Source organism: Danio rerio, chromosome 7 (genome assembly GCF_049306965.1).
Source record: "Danio rerio strain Tuebingen ecotype United States chromosome 7, GRCz12tu, whole genome shotgun sequence".
NCBI lineage: Eukaryota > Metazoa > Chordata > Actinopteri > Cypriniformes > Danionidae > Danio > Danio rerio.
This window is the reverse complement of record NC_133182.1, coordinates 48,106,671-48,131,039: the sequence shown is the minus strand read 5'-3', so window position 1 is coordinate 48,131,039 and position 24,369 is coordinate 48,106,671. Positions and strand designations below refer to the sequence as shown.

Sequence of the window (24,369 nt, the reverse complement as noted above, 5' to 3'; positions counted from 1 at the left end):
GCATTGTTCAGGAGGAGGAGGAGAAGACTTTTAATTCATGGGCTGCTTTTACTCAGTTTTTCCCATAAAATGTGAAAAATGTAAATAGTTACTGCTTCAGTTCATTCTTGGTTTTGATTTAAAGATCACACTTGTAATTTTTTAATAATGCAAAGTGCAGTAAAATGCATGGCTCACTTTTTTTTTGTTTTAAATGTTTCTCAGATGTTTTATTATAGAAATTCAGTTTCTGTTTTACAACTTTCTAAAAGCTGGGAATGTAATCACATAGACTGAATCTGCCAGTGATTAAGCCAAATTTAAACCCTAAAACAATAATAATAAATAAATATTCAATTCAATTCATGTTTATTTATATAACGCTTTTCACAATGTAGATTGTGTCAAAGCGGCTTAACATAGTTCTTGTAAAGTTCAGATTTCAGAGTTGAAATTCAGCTTAATTAAAATTCCACTATGCACTAAAATAGTTCCACAGTAACGCATTACTGTATTTTAATCACATTTTTGAGGAACGCAGTATTGTAACAAATTACATTTTAAAGTTGTGTAATTTGATTAGAGTTACTTAAAGTCTATTACCGTAATTGCTTTACTTACGTTAAAATTATAGTTTTTAGAATAAAAAAACTGCTTCTTTTAAATCATTGAATCATCATCGTCAGTTAATATGCATATGCTTTTAAATTGCTGTTGACACAAGCTGAAATGTCTGCTGTCGAGAGTGTTTGACATGGCAAAAACATGGCAGCCCAACTCAGCCTAAACCAACTAAATTGGATTTTTGTGCAGGAATGTGAATGTGAAGAGAAGCATAGCTGCTTACAGGGCTGTCTTTTGCGCTCGCAAGTTCGTTATTTCCAATAGAGGCATGTGGCTTGTGCACACATATTTGGAGTGCATGTTGCCTTCAGAATACTTCAGAATACACAAGACATGTCACTCGTTTCTTTCTCGAATGGGGAAAAATGTAACGGTCAATATGGTGAATAAAGCTCCGCCTACTAGTACAGCAGCCAATTGTCGATTGCTATAAAACAAAAAAAGCCTGTCTTCTAGTACAGGAGCCAATCATCGATCACTATAGACAGACAATACTCCGGGGAAGGGGCTCAGAGCAGTTTCTGCAGATTTAGTGTGATTTAGATGTTTAGAAATGAAACTAAAGAGACAGCTTTTGTTTAATTTCATTGGTGATTCCTAATATGAAATTCAATCAGAACCTTAATTTGATGTTTCCCTATTTAGATAGAATGCCCGAGCAGACTGCTTGAGAGGTGACTTGCCTTAAAGGTTGCCTTAAACTTCCCTTAAACTTGCCTAACTTTGATATTGCGCACGCTCACATTTTCTGAGTGTATTTTTTTACAAGTATATTTTATGTTTTAAAAGTAACTTTAAAGTAAAGTGATTAGTAATCTGGTTATTTTTTACATGGAGAAATTATTTATGTAATCAGATTACAATTTTCCAGTAGTAGTAAGTCATTTGTAATCTATTACTATTTTAAAGTAACTTACACAACACTGGTTATTAATAAAATAAATGTATGAAATTTGATAAGTGAAAAGGTTGCTGGGAAAAATTCTAAAAACACAAGTTTCACTTAAAATCGACGGTTATTTCTTAAATATACTTTACTGTCTGAAAGTTTAAAATAAGGCACCATTTATTTATTTATTTATTCATTTACTTACTTATTTATTTGTTTGTTTGTTTATTCATTCATTCATTTATTTATTTATTTATTTGCTTATTCATTAATTTATTTATGTATCTATTTATTAGTTAATTAATTTATTTATTTATTTGTTTGTTTGTTTGTTTATTTGTTTGTTTATTTGTTTATTCATTTATTTATTTGCTAATTCATTTATTTGTTTATTTATTCGTTTATTAAATTATTTCTTTGTTTAATTATTTATTTATTCATTCATTCATTTATTAATTCATTCAATTATTCATTTATTTATTTATTTATTTATTTATTTATTGATTGATTTATTTATTTATTTATTTATTCATTTATGTATTCAAAACAATTTTTTTTATTTAAAAAACAATTACTCTTATGGCAAATGCACATTTGAATAATAATTTAAAAACTTGTAAAAAAAAAAAAAAAGGTATTATATTTATAAGTCACGGCTAAATGCACAACCAATCAAACATTGACCCCTACAGATATAAGTCTTCAAACACAAGCAGACTATGTCTCCCACTGCAATATATCTTCTTAAACATACTAAAAATTCATGATGGCCACATATAAAAGGTGTCAGTGAAAAGGCTTGAAACAGACAGAAGAGCGAATTGGAGAAGCAATTGCTCTAAATTGGGCTTTTATATGTCATTTAGGTGTTCAGCTTAAAGACACATCGCAGGGGAAGATTACAGCCGTTCAGCACAAAACGTGCCACTTCAAATGGACTGTCTGTTAGGGATCAGACTCTGGGATCAGTTAATCTCGTCCTGACACTGATGATTTGAGACCAGCGGCTAAGTGAGCATGCTTCATGTCTTATCTAAGGACCGCTCAAGCGCGCAGATCTGGGATCAGCCTGCTAAATGTATGTGGTCCAGAAGCGGTGTCGCGTTACGACTAGTGGAGTGCAAGGTGAACGTTGGCTTACCTGATCACTCTAACTGCATACTGGTCCGGGGCCCGTCAGGTTGAAGAGACCGTGACTCACCCCGCCACTGAGTCTGTACGGCAACAAGCGATGACAGCTGCGATGAGTCTTTACTCTGTCAGCAAGAAAGAAAAAGAGAGAGAGAGAGAGGATGTCAGGCCAAATGTAACAAATTCACTGAATCACAGCAGTGGCGCAGAGGTCAAGGAAAAGCAGCCGAAAAAGGTTAAAGATGAAATCAAAGCCGTGGCTCAGAGCGCAGCTGAAAATCTATCCCAGCGAGGCAAGGCCACCGCTGACGCGCTCAGCAGACAAGAAGCTAAATACTGCACGCCACTCTGGGATCTTTCATTTTCAGCCGATCAATAAGGACTTATATTTATCAGGATTCCAAGCAGCTGCCACATCTGACAACCTCCACTTCATTTTCGCACTCCACCCTCCCTCCCTCTCTCGCTCCCTGTCTACCCATCCATCGTCCAGCCCGTCTTCCGTGGCCTCGTGCTAAATCGGGACCTAACCGGGAGGCCTCCGGTGTGGCTCCGGCACCTCACATGCTGCACCGTCCCGCTACTAATATTGGGTTAAGAAGCGTGCGTTTTGTCATTAGCCTGTTGGCTCGGGCCCATCTCCCTGCTCTCTTTGTTCCGCCGCACGCCATTGAAGCCTGCCAAGAAAATGGCGGCGTAAACCATGTACACTTCACCACTTCGTTTCGTGATTCGAAAACACAGATATATTTAGGGGAGGAAAGGCAAGGGGGGGGGGGGAAAGGAAGAAACTCTCCAATTTAAATCATTCACAGAAGCAGAAGATTTGCTGAGAGGGCGGAGAAGGCCGAGTTAAAATAGCTCAATCTCTAATCATCTGTACGACAATATTTGCTGTGAGGCATTCTAAATAGATTATCGCTGGTCCATCTGCCTCATCACTGATTTATAAGGCGTTAAGCTGCTTTCCAAAGGCAAGGACTTCCTTTGCAGCTACAGTGGAAGGATTCTTGTTCAAATCAGGGCCAATGGCAGCTGAACAAGCCCGTTGCTCGCAGTAAAGGAGTTTCTGCTTTCAGCGAGCGCGCTGAGAGAGAGGAAATAAAAATAGGACGGCACTATCCGGTTTGGAGTCGCCACATGAAGCAGTTTGAATCCAAAAAAAAATTCTATTTCAGTTGATTTTTTTTTTTTTTTTTACCAGAAAAAAAAGGAGAGACAAGAAGGAGGGAAGTGAAAAACACACACACACAAACATACACACACACACACAAACAAGGGACATCATTAACATATGAATACTGTATGCAAATGGTTAGAAGAGAGCAGATGTTGGCGCATTTAATTGACCTATATGTGAATTGCATCCAAACCTTCTACACGGAGTGTAACACTGGATGCCGGGCACTGGCTTCCTTACACAACACGAACGGGGAGGAAATGAGGGGAGGGTCTGTGTTCGGGAGGAGAGCGATAGAGATGTGTAAAGTGAAGCGCAGACAGATGAAGACAAAGAAAGCCGTGTCGGTAAACGGCGCGGCCACTGAGATGTCTGTCAGCTCCTCGCGTCTCTTATGGATGACATCACTGCGCCGCGCAGGAAATCAATCACACCGTGGCCTTTAGGGGAACATGAGTGTCGCTGACAGGTTATGAGCTGCAACCTGTGTTGTGTTTATCGGTTTATCCAACTCTTACTTTAACTCCTGTATTCACTTGGAGATAAAAACGGAAGATGGGAGGAGGACTCATAGCGCCTCTGTTGCAAAGTTTTGCATGGGTGAACTATAAGAACCACGAATGCTAATTTAATCTGGGCTTTGCCCTTTCTTTCCCCCCTCTCTCCCTCCTGCTCGGGAATGTCATTAAATTGTATTAAACAGCCTTTTGTCCACAGGGCAAGGACCACCCGATATATGATAATACATTAATGCCCTGGTGCTACAGCCAGTGAGCTGAGACGTTCTTTAAGGCCGCGGGGCTGAGCCACGCACACATGGAGCGCCATAGTCTGACTTTGCATGTGCATGAGCGAGAGAGAGGCTGGCTAACAAGTGTGACACATACTAATAGAAACATACCTAATAAATTACAAGCTTTCAGGGTCTGGCAAGCTGACATTTTCTCTGTGAGCGGGACAATTTCATATCTGCGGAGCAGGGGAGCAAATTGCATCACGTGGAGATTGCTGGGAGATTAGCATAAAAATTAACACTTAAATTTCAGCTTATTGTCAAGCCTTCGTCTGCTCTTTCTGCAAAACCAACAATCAATTCCTCTTAGAAATCTGATTAGCTTCCATGATGCTTATTATCCTAGTCATGTTCCCGCTTCGCCTTCCAAGACTCCTGGACTATTTGTTAAAATAGAATTAAGAGGTTGATCAATCTATAGGTGTCTCATGCATACACACATATCCTGCTCGTGCTCTTTCCATTTGTCGGGCCCTTCGTCAGAAATCGCTCATTAAACATCCTGATTAATATTCCATAGATCGCAGAGGAGTATTTTACATTTAGATGGATTATTATTATTTACATTCCAGCTGATGCAGTCAAAGGAAACGCCATTAAGCGTGCAAATAAAAATGTTTCATTAAAGAATGGTTAGACATAAATACAGAAGACGTATTTTATTTCATCTATTATAGGCTTTATTTCTCATATGCAAAACTCCAGAACAACTCATGAAGACAAGCACAGGAGCTACATGAGCCACAGTTTTAGACTAAAAAGGAAATAATAATAATAATAATAATAATAATAATAATAATAATAATAATAATAATAATAATAACAATAATAATAATAATAATAATACCAACAACAACTATTAACTACTATTATACACTATTATTAAACATTATAACTACTAATAATAATTATTATTAATAAGAACAATTATTATATTTTTATAATGATAATTATTATTATATTATTTTATTAATTATTTTACTTATATTTATATAAAATACTTGCTAGTTCAAATGTGAAATAATAATAATAATAATAATAATAATAATAATAACAGCTATTAATTACTATTATAACTAATATTAATTATTATTATTATTTTTTTAACTATTATTTTATGTTATTATTATAATAGTAATTGTTAAATTTTTTATTAATCATTTTACTTATATTTATACAAAATACGTGCTAATTCAAATATGTAATAATAATAATAATAAGAAGAAGAAGAAGAAGAAGAAGAAAAAGAAAACGAATAAGAAAATGAAGAAAACAAAGAAAAAAGAAAGACAAACAAAGAAGAAATATAAGTATGTCCTGTTTTGCCTCCCTCAATTCAGCATGTTTAAAGTCGTGGCATTCGTGTCGACTCTTTCAGCAAGAGCTGTGTAAGTCATCACGCAATTTCAAAAGCCTTCACGCTGCTGTACTGAAATATCAGTCAATACAGTCCTATTAAAAATCAGTGCACAAGTATGTAGTGATGAGCAGCGAGCGCTCTGGGTGGCTTTCCAGGTGGAGAGAGAGGGACTTCATTTTGTTTAAACAAATTCTATTTCATCGCATCCAGATGTCTTTAAGCACAGTCCGTTCACCATGTGCGCACTCCAAGATCCACCAAAAAATGTATACAAACATTTATTCATAACGACAAGCCTCTTCTAAGACTCAAGAGTTGTCATGGCTCCCTTGACTCTGTTTCAGGGGGTAAACTAACTGTAATGTGAAGCAAAAACAGTGTAACTTGATTAGCCGGAGCACCACTTCTTTTACCAGGATCCATGGGGTCTTAAACTGTGTTTGTTGTGTGGTCTACTAAAAAAATAGTAAATAGACTCAAACCTTAAGTACTAGATAGGCCATTAATTGAACTTATTGGACTTTATTAGTAAAAGTGAGAAGTGGAAGTGAACATATAATTTAATTCCATTAGTGGGTGGTGTCAAAGACTATAGCTGTGTCTCATACACAACCGGTGGGTCTTTTGCGGCCTTGAACCCAAGATTCATTGCGCGCTGACAACCCCAGGACGTTTATAAAAGAAAACTCCAGTTTAAATGTATGAATTTTACAAGTTTATTTTACATAGATATCTAAACACATGTTAATAAGCTAAAGAAATATGACATGTCTTGCTAAAAATTGATTTTATAGACAGTTTACATCTTTATGTGTACATGTATGGATCAATGAAAATATATTTCCAGTTTCTGTATACCTTGTTTTGCCTTTAGATCGCTTAAAAAAGGTTTTAAAATCCCTTTGAAAAAACTCATAACAAATTTTATCAGCGCTTATTAACAGCAGCTGTTACGGTTTCCTGGTGATGAGATCTGTAGGCTAGATCGTCTCATTTCAAAACACTTGGTTCAACCTGTGTGGACTTCGAAGGACTAATCTTTGAAGTTTGCATCCTTCGAAGGATGCAGCCTCTAAAGAGACACAGCTTATAGAATACACAAGACTTGTCACTCTTATACTTTTGTTACTTGTAAATATTGTGAATGAAGCCCCTCCTTCTAGTACAGGAGCCAATCAACGGTTGCTATATGGTGAATAAAGCCCGCCTTCTAGTACAGAAGCCAATCAGCGATTGCTATTGAATGACAATTTTCTGGGGGAGGGGCTTAGAAATGAAAATGAAATAGACAGTTGTTGTTAAATTTAATTGGTTATTCGTAATATGTAATGTAATCAAAAGCTTGGCAAGTAACTTTGGAGAATTTGATGTTTCCCCATTCAAACAGAATGCCCGAGCAAACTGCCCGAGAGGCGTTTCAAAGATGTACAACAGTTTTGAGTCTGGTCGTGCTAGGTGAACGTGCGTGTGAAAACAACAAATCCGGAACAACTGCCTGATGTGAAGTGCTATGTTTCTTTTGAAGCTTTGAAGAAAAGCAATGCATGTGTTCTGTGCACAGGTCACATGCTCCTGTATAAATTAGTTTATAAAACTTCACATATTTTTATTGCATGTAAGGTTTTATGTAAAACACACAGCTTATACATAGCCTAAGTTTCTGTGCAAACACAGACAGCACAGAGGCTTGCACTGCAGAGGCAGGCAAAAGTATAACTCAGGTTTCAGTCATCCCTCACAGTGGGTAAGACCAAAGCATGTTGAGCTTCACAAAAAGTTGAGTAGCTGTGAAAAGATGCCAAAAAACACTGAAAATGAACATCTGAACAACTCAAAGTGAACATCTGAATTCCTTTGTAGAAACGCACTTTCAGGAAGAAGGTTCAGGTGGCCAAAAAATCTCCAACAATCACAACTGGAGAACTGCAAAAGACCAAGTCTTGGGTCCAGAAAGCTGACCGCATCGACATCACCTCAAATAGTTTGAAGTTAAGTTATTTATAAACTAATTTCGAGAGGATAACATGCTTATGATAGCTTGCAGCCGGCCTCACATTATTCAATTTATGATTCACCAATCAGACAATTCTTAAGCCACTATAAATAATGTGACATATGACAGCCATCTTCGTTTTGAAGAATCCCCCTTCCACCCCTACTCCTCCTCCTTTCCTAGGTTGGTGGCACAGTGGCCCAATGGTTAGCGCTGTTGCCTCACAGCAAGAACATCACTGGTTCTAGACTTTACCAAGCCAGCCGACGTTTCTGTGCAGAGTTTACATGTTCTCCCCGTTCTGACATTGGTTTCCCCCGAGTTCCCCGGTTTCCTTCAACCATCCAAAAATATGCAACTTAAGTTAATTGACTAATCTAAAACGGCACCATAGACATGCTCCTAGTAAGTAGTTCATTAGCTGCTACAGCAGGGAAGGTCTCGAGATCTACCTGAGAAACTCCCCTCTAGCCTTGCAAACAGGAGGAAGCCCCAGTCTCGAGGATCTTATGAGCTCAGTGCTCTTCTACTGGGACTGCAAGCCAAACAAATTTATAATCAATCATCAGCTAAGTGAGAACTCTTGAAAGGTTTTAAATAAAAACAGCTGTACTCTTATCTAAAAACAAGCTTACGCATCTTCAGATTGGTCTGCTGATATTTTGAGCAACATAATTAAAAGTTAAACCATAAAAAGTTTTGTTTATATCCTTCAAGGCTTGTGTTGATCAAGAGGACTGTTGTGATTGGCACATTGCAATGTTAAAGATATTATAATGTTAATAACTGTAAAAATGCCACAGTAAAAAGCTGTTACCTGAGTAACAATAAGTTGGTGTGGTAACATTGTATAAATGAAGAAATATCATAGCTTACTGTAAATTTAGAGTTGTCTCTATCACATATTCATACAGTATATCCATATGTATTTTTTTTACGGTAAAACCCATAAAGCATTTTTGTATGGTAAAATCACAGAAACCACAGCTGCCTGTATTTTACCATTCATTTGACAGATAAAAAAATACCATGTATGACGTTTTAAGTGGATAACAACAGCTCCTGCTAGGCAGAAGTTAATTTAAACCAGTAACCCCCACCAACTCCGTCTGTTTCGCTCTCATTCTTGTGTCTCTTTCAAGCCCTGCCTCTTCTCCTCTATCCTCTATTCTTATGTTAACATGGATAATAGGAATGGGCCACCCGGCAGTGAACTTTAAAACTTAAGTCCATGCTCAAGGAAAATAATCCATTTTTCGCCATCCCCTGATGAAACTTAACTCACTTGAAACTCTATGTGTGGGCTCTCTATAGCTCTACCAATACATCTGCAGGCTCCTTAAAGCATATTACTTTTCGCACGGTTTAAAAATAATAAACGTGCACTTAGCCGGGCTGTTTTCTCGTCCTAATGCCACACAATGGCGGGGAATAATTCAAAAGTCTTTAAGTTCAGAGTAAACACTCGGTTCCTTTGTTGATTGTACAGATATTTTGCCTTTTTCATTCCCACTCTCTCTCTCTCTCTCTATCTCCTTCTGAGCTTGTTGTGTTATTACTCTAAACAATACACCCTTCCTTCACATCTGAGCAACACACCTCACTGCCGTTTAATAGGTTAAATCCCGTAGTATAGAGAGTCATATTTTAAAGCGGCGGTTTATTTTTATGAGCGGGTGTAATTAACGCAGCATGTCCTATCTCTTAGTCATCGATGCCAAGGTCTCTATTTAAACAACTTTATTGTGAAATGTTTGCATTCTCAGCATTCGCCAGGCCACACACAGATTATTATTTCATACTTCTCAGCGACGCTCTCAAACGTTTATGCTTTCCAATGGTTATTGTTTTTGATTACTGCCCTGTGGATGAATCACTCTTGGGGAGGACTGACTAGAAAACATGTTTACACAGGGCCAAGTGTGAACCTGAAGGCCTCGCTAAGGCCAGATGAATGCTCGCCACCTGATTTATGAAGCAAAATTAAACTATTTATGTTCAAGCAGCCTGAGTTGTTTAATTTCTCTGCTTGAGGCCTTCGCTTTGTTATTTAGATTTTTTTTTTGCAATTTTCATTGCAGAACTGCACATGTTTGACTGTCCTACATACTTACTGCAATGTAACATGTGAATAGCCATACATGACTTTTAAAATTAATATGTACTGGTTACTGATAAGACATAGTTTTATGAATTTAGTTTAGTTTAGTTTAGTTCAGTTCAATATAGTTTAGTTTAGTCTAGTTTAGTTTAGTTGTGTTTCACTCACACACTCACTCAATATGTTAACATGGACAACAGTAATCAAATGATTTGTCTTAATCTGAATAATATGATAATAATAATATGATTAAGGTGTTTAAATGAGTAGCTTTTTAAATGCTCCTTTCATGATCTTGACTTGATTTACATGTTAAAGCACATAATTTGATTAACGCCATTGTGTCACCACACTATCCACATTTTTTCGTGTAATTTCGGGTGTTTAATTTTTAATTTGTTGACTTTAACTGCAGTTTGACACTTTTACCTCCATACGGGAGTATTTCATGCATGCCCTCCATGAAAACTGAGATATTGGATGCGAGTATGAACTACTGAAAGAGTGCAGTTTTAATGGAGTTTAATTCCTTTCGCATTTTGTAAAAAAAAATGTAAAAATTTAATTTTAAATTTTTTTTAAAAAACTTTCGCATTTTGTAATGCAGGTGTCTGTGGTTCTTCGCTGACTCAGTAGGTGCAGAGAATAGTGTCAAACAGCCGTGTATGTATAAACTATCCTGTCGCAAAATGCGTTGAAAATCCAACATGATGGTAATAGTTTGATTGTTTACATGTCTGTACATATCTTTAATAATGCGACTAAAATTGGCATACTCTAAATGACCTAATTTGATTTCTATTTAATTCAATCATGACCTTAATCAGATTAAATAAATTAAGTGTTGATGTTTACATGGTAGACTCCTAAGGGGGTCGAACACCAGAACGCCGCATGGCGTTACGACTCTCAGTGCACACGACAGTTGGAAGTACCGCACACCAAACGCAAACATTCACATGTTTTTTAAAATGAAACTATTCAGATGGCTCTCTGTGGCACGGCAGAAATATGAACAGTGTCCTGAGTCGTAGCTGGGCACCGCGGACAGTCGCCGACTTGCTGCACCAGTGTGGTTACACTGATAGAAATCTATGTTAAGAATTCTAAAATGCATGCTGCATAAAGCGCGACCCTCTTTAATCAGAGTATTGTCTTAATCGTAATGAAATCATTATTGGTGTCCATGAAACGTACTCATTGTTACTGCCACTTCATAATAAATGAAGCTTGTTTTTTTAATTTGACATATATTATATATATTATATATATTATTATTATTATTATTATTATTATTGTTGTTGTTGTTGTTAATATATTATTTTTGTACATAATAATAATAATAATAATAATAATAATAATAATAATAATAATAATAATAATAATAATTTATAAATAATAATAAGAACTATAATAATAACATTATTCTTCTTCTTATTATTATTATTATTATTATTATTATTAGCTTTATTCTTTAATAGAGAATTTAAACTAATAATAAGGCTCAAGTGGAATATTTAAAAAGTTCTATAAAGTAATATGCACTCTTTATATTATATTATATTATATTATATTATAAAATATTATATTATATTTCTGATAAAAGTCTGAAAGTCTTTTCAAGTACCCCACTGGAACCTGCTTACAGTAAGTAGCCCTGGGGGAACAGATACCCCTGGTGGGCCTTACATTGTTAAAGGCAGAAATGAAATATGGCCTTGAAGACAAGACACTGAGCCAGATCAGATGGCGGAGCAGATGTGTTTTAACAATGCCTTCTCCTCAATGATGTGCCCTGTGCCACCACAAACATTTTAAGACTTTCATTGTTACACAGGTGCTTTCTCAGAGCGCACGGGACAACAGAGCTCCTGAGGCACGCGCCACCCCGACCACACCATTCACACTTAATAAAGCTCATGCTCAAGCCTCCAGGGTGATGAGGTGGGAAGGCTGAGATGGACGCGACAATCTGTGAGCTAACCACACTTCGACATATGGTAAAGGTCCACAGGCCTCCCTTAATCTGTCCGTCAAACTGGCTGCTCTGCTTCCCTAGTGAAACGTGAGAGCATTGCATGCGCTGGCAGCAAGACTAATGCTGGCGGACACTATGAACCTAGAATAATTATATATATATGTGAATCTAAAAGATCTGCAAAGTAACAAAGACCAAAGTGGACAACAAATCAAGTTACCGAAAAGAAAATAATTGATTCTGAACTTCTGAACTCCTGAAATGATTTGTCAGGAATCAGTTTCACTCTGGTAAGTGTTTACGTAGAACTGTAACAGATTTGCATAATACCAGTCTATTGTCTTCATTGGAGACTTGCAAACTTTGAACCACCACCAAAAAATTAGCAGAATGAATATTGTACATAGTTCCAGCACTTTATTTATTATGAAAGATTTGCAAGAGCAAGGTTTTAAACACTGACTCCACAACTTTACTCAAGTGGTCAATTATTTAAAATAAATCTACTTGGCCATTGTGTTCATAAGCTCAACAAAAGTGTTGATTGGTTGTTATTCTTAATGCTAAAGGATGCACAGTGCAGATCTAAATGTACTGCTGCAAACTAAAAACAATTTTTTAAATAACATGGCATACTTGGACACTTAACAGTGACAGTCGAAACAGATTTAAGTTCAATTGTGCAGGGATGTATTTTGCCCCATATCTCGAATTTGTAGAGTATTTTCAATCATTTTGGCAGCATTTTTGCCACACGTTAATGCTTGCAGAGGAATTACACGTATAATATATTGCCAAAAGTTTTGGGACATCTGCCTTTACATGCACAAGAACTTTAATGACATCCCAATCTTTATCCGTAGGGTTTAAAATGGAGTTGGCCCACCCTTTGCAGCTACAACAGCTTCAACTATACTGGGAAGGATTTCTACAAGGTTTAGGAGTGTGTTTTTGGGAATTTTTGACCATTCGTCTAAACAATGTGTAGCGTCAACCACGGATGTTGGACAAGAAGTTCTGGTTTACAGTCTCCACTGTAATTTGTTGCAAAGACCAGCCAGGTTAAGTTCAGGAATCTGTGTAGACCAGTCCACACATCAATTCAATGAGCTCCTAAGAGTTATTAGCTAGATGTGAATTAAATGTATAGTATAACTGAAATATCGCATATAAGACATGCAAATAAAGCAGCAGTTCCATCCAAATAGTCAAAGAGAACAAAATCATCACATTGATTAACTGGCACCAAATATCAACAGTAAAAACGGAATTTGCTGTGGTAGAAGAAGCTGCGTGAATCTTTTCCTTATTTTACAAATGAATTGCGGAACAGTATGCCAAAGTGCAATGACAGCGTGGTGGCGTTTGAAGGAGTCAGACACGAAGCACAGACGCTCTTGACAATTCTGGAGGTGATTGATACTATAATAACACTATTAGTGTAATTGTTAGAAAGTTTGAGAATCACAAAAAAACACCATTTCAGATGTTTTACAAAGTGCACAGCCTGCTGGTTTGTCCATTCACACACATTTTTATCATCACATGATCTCTTATAACAAAATCACATGATCTTTTTAATGCAAATACAGGAATTTGTTCTATAAAAGTGTTTCCATCATAGTTTACGTGCATCTTTTCTTATCGAATGAAAAGTTTATCCTACTCAGTTTTGCGCATCTTGGTGTTTCCATCAACTGATTTTTTTATGCACATATTCAAAACATGCATAAAAATATGTGGATGGAAACGTAGCTTGTTTCACTAGAATTTGTTGAAGCAGTTTGCATACCTAACTGCTTTATTTTATACCCCTTTGACCATGGAAGTGATTGAAACACCTGATTCAGTGAATTAGATGGGGGGGGGGTTGAGAGGGGTCAAACTGTTTTGCCAGTAAAGGGTATAATTTCATTCATCATGTACCAGAAATAAGTTGCAAAACTCACCAGTAAGTTGTGCTTGCAGCATAGGTTTGAGTGATCAGTTTTTTCACAATTCTATCTTTGGACTTGAACTGATGCTACTGCAGCTCAGGAGCACAGGAAGTTTTGCCAGAGGAGAACTGGTCGTGCCCAACAGAGCCTGATTTCTCTCTAGTTTTTTTTTTTTCCTTCACTTTTGTCAATTGGTGAAGTTTGTTCCTCGCCACTGTCGCCACTGACTTGCTTGGTTGGTACTAGAGGAGCTGCACAACAATGGATTTGCTCTTCAGTATCTGTACTTTCAGCAGTAAAATTTTAACCACACTAGACTGAACTAAACTGGACTTCAACTCTGAAAACTGGACTGACACAGCTTCAATTAACTAGAACTTCTACGTTAAGCTGATTTGACACAATCTACATTGTAAAAGTGCTATAGAAATAAAGATGAATGAATAAAAAAAATGTTACAGTACAATTTCTGAGTTTGGAGGACGCCTCCAGAGCTGAAATTTAGATATGGTAATGAGTGTTCCACTTTCAGCAGTTTAACAAATCACAACAGAGAGGACCATCTGACCAATCTGAGCAGAGTAAGCTCTCAGAAAGGAGGGCTTTAAAAAGGACAAATCTTAAAACAAACCAGGACTTGTTGAGAAATGAGGTGAAACTATGTAATGAGAAAACAAAACTATACCTCCAAAACCTTAAACATATCCCAATGGGGCACTTGTCCATTTTTACTTTTCCAAGGAGTTTCAAGACTCTGCCAGTGGGAATTATCTTGGAAGAAGCCATGAAAACCCCATCCTAAAGCCTCAATTGTCTTGCCTGTCCAGAGCAGCTCCAGGCTGTGCAGTGGCGTGCAGATGGGACTTCAGAGGTCTGTCATCTTTTGATTAAGAAAAGGAAATGATTTCACTTAAAAGACATTCCTCACAGTCATAGACTCTCTGCTGCTCTCGTCCACAGGCCATAATTCTTCCCCCTACTCTATATACTGTTAAACTTTAGAATGATTGTTACCTGTCCGCCTATAGCTGTCAAGAGACAGCCAGTAAAAAAGCAAGCAAACCAATTCAGCTTAACACGAGAGAGCAAATCCATTTCTGCTTTTATTGTCAGGCTCTTACGACAGCGTACGGAAAATCAGCTCTGGGACCTGACCTTGGGTTAAGTGGGGCACTGTGCCATTTCGTCATGACCTCAGGCTTGTTAAGCGAAGAGATAGGGATTCTGGGAGCACGGGGGGAGGTCTCGGAGATTGAGACGCAGACACGGAGCTCTTCCATAAACCCACAGAGACAGACTGAGAACCGTCTCGCCCGTCACATTAAAACGTCTCTCAGCAACACATCTGCACATGAACTACAAATCACGGCTGGCCAGTGCTCGAGCTGTCGGGGAACTGTAAATGTTTCAGGAGACACAGATAAAAACTCGCTGACCTCTCGCTAGGGTCCCCGTGTGAGTCCGGTCTGATTTCTCTGACTGCATATGAAAGTGCAGGCCAAGCATCTGCTGTCTGTGCTCTGATCTAATACTTACCGATGACATCTACTTCACAGGAGGATTTTATCGCAGATATCAGCGGATTGGTTTACATTGCATAGCATGAAAACTGAGTATTAAGATCATTAAAACATTAATGTTGTATTCCTCACAGCTATAACGCTATTCATTACATATCAACTGACTGTGCTATAATATTATAGTATCACTCTCATTGCTACTCTACTATTGCTGTTAGGTTTTTACAGATGCCTAAAATATAAGAAATAAAAATAAAAAAATAATTTAAAAAATCAGTAAAAAAGTCCCGCATGGGCCAGTTGGCATTTCTGTGTGGAGTTTGTATGTTCTCCCCATGTTGGCGTATATTTCAGATGGCTATAGGTGAATTGAAAAAACTAAATTGGCCATATTGTGTGTAAATTTAAGAGAGTATGGGTGTTTCCCAGTACTGGGTTGCAGCTAGAAGAGCATCCACTTTGTAAAACATAAGTTGGATGAGTTGGCGCTTCATTCCGCTGTGGCGACCCCTGATGAATAAAAGGACTAATCCAAAGGAAAATGAATGATTAATAAATAAATAAAAACATATAGTATTTTGTTACTTGGAAGGGGGCTACTTTTCATTTAGCTTACATGATTGAAAAAAATTAATTACTTATATACATTTAAATATTTTATTATAGATTTAAAAATTTATTATTCAAAATAAATTAATAAATGATAAAAACATAATTGCTGATATTTAAACATGTAATTTAATTAATAATAATAATAATAATAATAATAATTATAATAATAATAATAATAATAATAATTATTATTATTATTATTATTATTGTTAATTTATTAATATTGTTTATTATTATTTGTTATATTTATGATTATTATAATTTATAAATATTGTGGTTATTTTTATTATTATTATTATTATTATTATTAATGTTGTTGTTATTATTATTATTGTATTTTATTATTATTTTTATTATATTTATTACATGTGTGATTTATTATTATTATTATTATTATTATCATTATTATTATTATTACCACAATAATTTAAACTTTTATTAATAAACTACAATAGTTTCTCATCTTGGATACCATAAAAATGCTTAAACATATTTGAATGTATAAAATATGGCACTTTTTAATGTTTATTTAAATATATTTTATCATAAATTGTTCATACATTTTCAAGTCATTACTTCAGTGTCACGTTATCTCCAGGAACAATTCTGCTATGTTGATTTTCTGCTCAAGTAGCATTTCTAGAACAGCTGTATAGACACTTCACGTTAACTTATTCTAATTAAAATAAGGTTAAAAATACATACAATTCAAAAATAGATTTTTTTTCATGCATTGATTAGTCTTTGATTAGTCCCCGCTGAATAAAAGACGCATTTTAACTGAATAGAGGAAACGATTATGATGATGATGATGATGATGACGGAACAGGAAATGTCTCAAGTCAAATTGATACTTCATACTACATAAAATTTTGCATGTCCATATTGTAACCACCGAGCCACGGCTCCAACTCTCTCTCTACAGTTTTACCTCACACTCGCTCTATTATCTAAGAGATCGAGCCGTTTGTCAGAGCAGAAGCTGAACCCACCGGCATGACAGTCCCTCACCTCAGTCCAGGAGAAACAGATCGAAGTGCTTACCTGCCTGCTGCCGACTAGGCACTTTGCACACCAGAACAACACACTGAAACCAGAACCACCCCAACAAGTAAACTTAGTGGTGTTGAGTTCATACACTGATTGTTGTTTGTCTAATAACAAACAGCAAAGAGTCAGCTAGTGAAAATACAAGTTCCAGGCAGATCAGCTGGGACAAGTCAGTGTTGTGTGTACTATTGAGTGCACTCGGACCCAGAATATGATGAATTCTCAATATTTAGACGCGATCCTACCACCAGACCAGCACTTACACTGTACACTCCCAAACAAAACTGAAGGGTTTCATAAACACACACAGGTGTACGCTTGTGAGAAAGCCTCCCTAAAACTACTCTCATCATTTCACACACACACACACACACACACACACACACACACACACACACACACACACACACACACACTTAAAAGAAAGGCCATCTAAGAATGATATAACATGCTGCACACACATGAAACTAATTAAACATTATCACACTTCCTGTGACAAAACATTCATTAAAACTGCACACACACACAAGCCGAGCACGCATTCACATGCCCACCCAACCCACGACAGTTCTGTTTGACCTTGCGCTGCCATATTCATTACATCATTAAGTTACCTCTTCATTAACTTTTCATTATTTATGGGGGCTTTTGGGGAGGGGGACCTTTATCAAATACTATCTTTTGTTGAGCTCACAATGTGCAGGCAGACCCCCTCGAGAAATCGTCTGCCATGCCTCACTGCCAACAGGAGTATCAGCCTTGAACTCTGTCATTTCAGAGCTTAAATCCAGTTCCCCAGACCAGGGGCGAACACAAACGCGCAACAGAGACGGAAAGAGAAAGCGTCATGCAGAAGTATTCCCTGTAAGATTACATGCACAAACAAAGGCCAAAATGAACTGTGTAAGTGCTTTAATAAGCCGCAAGAATCTGGAATTAAAGATGGGTTTGGTTTGTTTGTTTTCAAAACGCAACAATGTTTCGCTTTTGCTTCTGTATGTGGCTTCCATTGTGTCGGCGATGTTTTGGAAAAAGAAATCAATAGACAATGCCATTTGAGTCACGCAAACATCGCTGACTACAGATAAACATATTTGTGTTCCCTACCCTTACACGAGCACCATTCTGTTCCCAAGGCGTATCGCGCTAGCTGTCATTAGCGAACCATCGGCCCCTCCACCGCCGCAGATTGCCTTTTTAAAAAAGTCTGGCTGCCGACCATTTCGCATCGTTGGCCAATTATAAATGGCAAATCACAATCAAGCCGATTTTTCCCTTCCCCCCAGAAACACTCTACTCTGGCCTGGCTCCATGGCTGCTCTTGAATAATAGGGTGATAGCCCTTTGTGTGACAGCCTGCGCAGGCGTCGGGTATTTTACACATTCATGTGACGGATCCTGGGCTCAAACGGGCCTGCTCTTCAAACAGCTCAGCCAAGTCTCTCGCCGAACACACATCCGAACGCTAATAAATGGCTTCCTTCCCCAACCTAGCCCTATCGGTCCATATTAATCTGAGCCCACGAGACAGGTGACAGCAATAAATGCTGTGAAAGTCTTCGAAACCCCCCGAAAAAGGAATAAGAAAGATGATTTCAGATCAATGTTGAAGAGGGATCGGAGACAGTGGAGGAAGCTATTAAAGTGTATTAGGGCCGAGCATTAGGCTTGACTGATAGGGCCCTCGCTGACTTCCAGTATCACGGCTGTACAGCGTCGAGCCGAGCATGTGTGTGTGTGTGTGTGTGTGTGTGTGCTGCGCACTCTCTCTCCAACCACACTCCATCCCATGATCATTCGCCAATTACGGAGAGCTAATGCATCCAGAGCCTAGAATCCCACCCCAAAAACGAGGGGGGAAACTCTCCAGAGACCCGCTAATAATATAACTTAAAACATGCTGAGAGAGAGCATTATGCGCAAAATGGAAATCAAAAAAGAAAAACAGTGTAATTTAAACTGGGGCAAGGCTGGAATGGGTTTAACTTACAAATGGTAAATTCTCTATCTTTTTATCTCTCTGTCACTCATTGGCACTCTCAGTAACACTAGCACCATGAAGGAACACATTAGCTGTGGAGGGGGTCTGAAAGCTGGAATAAGAGTCCAGCTGTTGGCTGTGAGAGAGTGGAGGAGCGGGCTGAGATGAGAATGTGGGTTATGTAGTTTACATACAGTACAGGCGTTATGCTGTAAATGAAAATACATCTGAACGATAGAAATGTACTGGGGTTATGGATAATTGACTTATTATTTACAAGTTAAACACCTTCGCATTTTCTTCCCACGTTAGTTCAAATTACACTTTTTAGTCAGCATACAGTACGCGTGATGCAAATTTCGTCATCGCAGTAATCGTATTTTGTACTTTTTTGTACTTGATAATTACCAGTCAAACCAATCTTTTTTTTTTTTTTTGCAGTAATTCATTTATCCACAAGGTGGCCACCATGATGTGTGAGCATCGTTTCATAAGATAATCGAAGAAAAAAACGACATAAACGAAAGTGAGCGGAATGTGTGCACGCTAATGTGACAGTGGATGCCTACGTAAATAACTAATTGTGTGAAGAGATTAGAACGTACCTTCATTTCTTCATCTCTAGCATCAAATAAAACGACAGCAAAAATCTCTAGCAAACTCACAATTCTAGCAAAAAATAAAATAAAAAAAGTTTTTAAATAACTAATAACCCAGTTAATCTTTAAAGTATGCACTTTAAGGTAGATACTGATATCTTGTAAAAAAAAATAATTAAAAAAACCTAGATAGACAAAAGACAGAATACAGTAGTTGTCAGAAATGAGTTAATAATAGTATGTTAGTAGTGTTTTTAAAAATGTGTAGCAAATGTCTACATTAAACAGCACTTGGGAAATGTTTTTAAAAACATACAATAATTTGAACTTCAGCAGTATACATTTAGCTAATTTCACACATCTAATTTACAAAGCCTAATTGGTGCACACAGAACCCAGAACATCAGATTTTACCAATTTGCACAGCACGTGGCTCCATTCTTCTCACCCACCGCAAGAAACAGCCCACATAATGATAAATAAAGACTTACAAAAACTAAAATAGTATCACGTTCAAACTCACAGAGGGACAATACAATACCAAAATCATACCTGAACAAATATTTACTTTTTAGCAGCTTTTGTTCATGAAAGAAAAAAAAAACAGTTACACACGATAAACAGTGGAGTCCAGTGTAATTAAACTGTTGATCTGTTAATTACCAGCACTTAAGTAGAGTGACAAGCCACTGTTTATAATATCTACCCTACTATCATAAATGAATTGTGCTGAGCATCTAAGGGCAAGAATAATGGATTTAAAAGAGTCAATCTCTCACTCTCTCACACACACACAATAAGCCTTCTCACTCTGCTTGACGTTATGCCCTAAGACTTAGTTTTCCGAGCAGCTGGCTTGCTGAAAAGAGGTGAGCTGATATATTCTAATCAGTTCTTTAGCCCGTCTGATCCAACGGTTTGTGTGCCTATTTGTTGTTTTATCATCAAATTGCTCAGTAGAACAGAATGTTACCGTCCTCCTCACAATGCATGCCCCACGCTCCTTTGTTTTTTTTTTGTTGTTGTTTTTTTTGTTTTCCTCAGCAGGCTGAATAATTATGCGTTGTTATGATTTTGTCGTCTTCTCACCATCATTCTTAGTTTCTTTCATCGGTATGAGTTTCAGAATTTTTGTGGCGCTGTAGCTTTAGGACATTAAATCAAGTGTTAAATCCAAATAAGCAGGTGCAAATGACAAGCAGAGAATGTAAAGCATGTGTGTGCGTGCGTGTGTGTGTCAACCGCAAACCGTCCCACGATACGCCTTCTTTCTACACTTCATCTCCAGCATTATAAAGTCACATGAGGATTACTCATCTCCCATCTACCTCTCTCCTCCTCTCCTTCTCCATGTCTGCTCAGTCATATTCCGAGACATAATCCAAGTGAATATTGGAGAGTGGTGGCGGAGTTCAGATTGGATCTGTGTAGCGCTGACAGACTACATCATCCGGGAGGGCCTCTAAGCCCCAGTGAAATAGTTGTGTCTGCCGCACAATATTACTGTCAAGCTCTTCAGTGTGTCCCCCACCTCCCTTACCAGCAGACGCGCTGAGATCCCACACAAGCGTGCAGACCCATGGACTGTGCGTATGAAGAATATGTATATATACACACACAAATGCAGAATTAAAAACAAACAAACAAACAAAAGTATTTCTGTAGTTTAGCTTATGAGTGTTTGGCCACTTTTGCTCATGTCGGGACTTTTATAAAATAAACCTAATAGAATTATAAAGGAGCAGAAAAAAATCACACTGTGATAAAATATTTAACACTGCATTATTATTGAGATCTTATATCTGGAGTTAAATATTAGCAGGAATTTTATGTTTCTTAAATCCACACTAATATTCAAAAAAAAAAAAAAAAAAAGACGTTTTGAAAAATGTTATAAACCTGTAACCATTGACTTCCACTGTAGGAAAACAAATACTATGGATGTCAATGGTTACAGGTTTCCAACATTTTTCAGTGTAACTTCTTTTGTATTCAACAGAGGAAATAACCTCAAACAGGTTTGTGACAAGTGAAGGGTGAGCAAATGATGACACAATTTTTAGTTTCTATTTAAATATGCCCACTTTTTAGGTTTTTACAATAATCCACTCCCTGACAAAAGTCTTGTCGTCGATCCCAGTTGTAATAGCAACAAATTTTAACTTGACTTGATCATTTGGAAAAGTGGCAGAAGGTAGATTTTTTCCAATGAATCATCTGTTGAACTGCCTTCTAATCATCACAAACACTGCAGACGACCTATTGGAATGCACATACACCCAAGATTCTCACTGAAATTAGTCAAGTTTGGTGAAGGAATATCATGATTTGGGGTTACATTCGGTATTGGGGCATGCAAGAGATCTGCAGAGTTGATGGCAACATCAACAGCCTGAGGTATCAAGACTTTTGTGCTGCCCATTACATTACAAATCACAGAAGAGGGCAAATTCTTCAGCAGGATAGCGCTCCTCATATTTCAGCCTACACATCAAAGTTCCTGAAAGCAAAGGACTGGCCAGCCCAGTCATCAGGCATGAATATTATTGAGCATGTCTGGGGTAAGATAAAGTAGGAGGCATTGGAGATGAGTCCAAAGAATCTTGATGAACTCTGGGAGTCCTGCAAGAACGCTTTCTTTGCCATTCCAGATGACTTTATTAATAAGTGATTTGAGTCATTGCAGAGATGTATGGATGCAGTCATCCAAGCTCATGGGAGTCATACACAATATTCATTCTTTTTCCACTGCACCATGACTTTATATTCTATACTCTACATTAATTCTGTTAAGTGACAAGACTTTTGCCAAAGCAAAGTCAGACCTTACTGGCTTAATGAAATAATTAAAATCAAGGCAAGATCATATTTTATTTTGGTAAAATAAGTGTATCTAGAGTCCTTTGCCTTTCACATAAGCCACTTCTGATACCAATTATTATTTGTTGTTTATAAAACTTGGTTAGGTGACAAGACTTTTGTCATATATATATATATATATATATATATATATATATATATATATATATATATATATATATATATATATATATATATATATATATATAGTTTATAAGTGAGCTAAAATTATATACATTGTATCATGTGCATGTCTCTCTACAGTATACGTGTAATCTGAATGTTTCATCATGCATGACTGTGTGATTGAGCATGTTGATATTTCATAAGACTGCTTTAGACTCGCACTGTTTAAATCAATATATAAATAGAAATTGGGATGGAATTGATTCCAGTACTTAAAGCTCATATTTTATATAAATAAAAAACATTTCAAACAATAAATGTTTATTTTCTTATTTCATTCTCTGTTCAGGTCACATTTATTTTTATGACTTACAGTTTAAGATTTATCCAATTTACCTAAAACCAGGATTTCCAGGCCTGAATAACAATAATAATAATCAGGGATGGTCAGTATTTATGATAAATTGATTTTAAATACGTATTTAAAACATAAAATAGTATTTTGTTTGTCATTTGTATTTGATAGGATTGACAAAAATTGGTTCATATTTTGCATCAAAACACTTTAGTTTCTTGTATTTTTGTAGTTTCAAGATGCTGTAAAATACTCTGCAAGAAGTCTACAATACAATATGACGTCTTAAAAATGAGGCCCGTTATTGGTGCTTTCTTAGTTATTTGCCGAAGCTTGATATCATAACAGAACTTTGATTTACTTTCAAGAGGATGGTCCTTGATTGGAGTATGGATGGAAATTATGCTTAAAGAAAATAACAGACAAAAGGTGAGGGTGTATTCAGGAGCAAGACAACAAAGATTGAAAATAGCTACAGAGAGCTAAGAGCATAAATATATAATGGCTACCGTGTACAATTCAGCATCTTCGCTTAAGAAATGAGATGGAATAAATTATCATTGCTTAAGAACAGGATGTGGAGCCTCAGAACATCATCAAACTCAGTTTCAGGACTGCAGGTGGAAATACAGAGGAACTTTAGAAACACCTAAATATGGTGTACTGCTGTTTTTAAGAGGGTAATATGAGACTCCTCTGATTAAAAAAGAACTGAAAGAATCTTGGAAGAATGAGTATACGGTGCAAATTGTGGATGGATTGTAATTTGTCACTAAAAGAAAAACAAGTGATTACAAGTCCAACTCACTATTTCAAAATCATTTTAAACTCATTTTAAAATACAAAACTACAGGATAGATGGATGGAGATGGATATCTTTAAATGAACATAAAAACCAGATGGTTCCATAGGTACGAAAAATTATAATGTACAATAAACGTCCAATAAAATCTGTCTTTTACCCGAGCTAGGAATGTTCTCATGGCTTACCCGGATTCCATTTCCTCTTTGAGTCAGTTTGATCAGTTAATAACATTAGATCACTTCAACTCTCCAGCGCCTGTTCCTCCACTTTGAATCCCCTCAAGGTGGAACTATTGAAATGATACGGAGTCACTTTGAAGGGAGGCGTTTTGCTGGAGTGGGTGTTACTCCAATGTACATGATTACTCATGAGTGAGTGCTGAATATGTATGCATGAGGATAAATGATGTCATATCGCATTAGTATAGAGAAGAGGGACACGAGAGGAGAGAGAGATGGATGGAGGAAAAGAAGAAAGCAGAAGGGAAAAGAGAGGAG

General features: G+C 36.9%; 1 protein-coding gene across 23 annotated transcripts in view; it reads right to left on the bottom strand.

Annotated features, from left to right (window-relative positions):
- The window catches only part of znf536 (zinc finger protein 536), a 496,275-nt gene that overhangs the window by 187,786 nt on the left and 284,120 nt on the right, over positions 1-24,369 (bottom strand). For all 23 annotated transcript variants that reach the window (XM_073907215.1, XM_073907216.1, XM_073907219.1 and 20 more), the window contains one exon: positions 2,634-2,748. The gene's annotated coding sequence lies outside the window, so the exon portion shown is untranslated. The remainder of the gene's footprint in view (positions 1-2,633; positions 2,749-24,369) is intronic.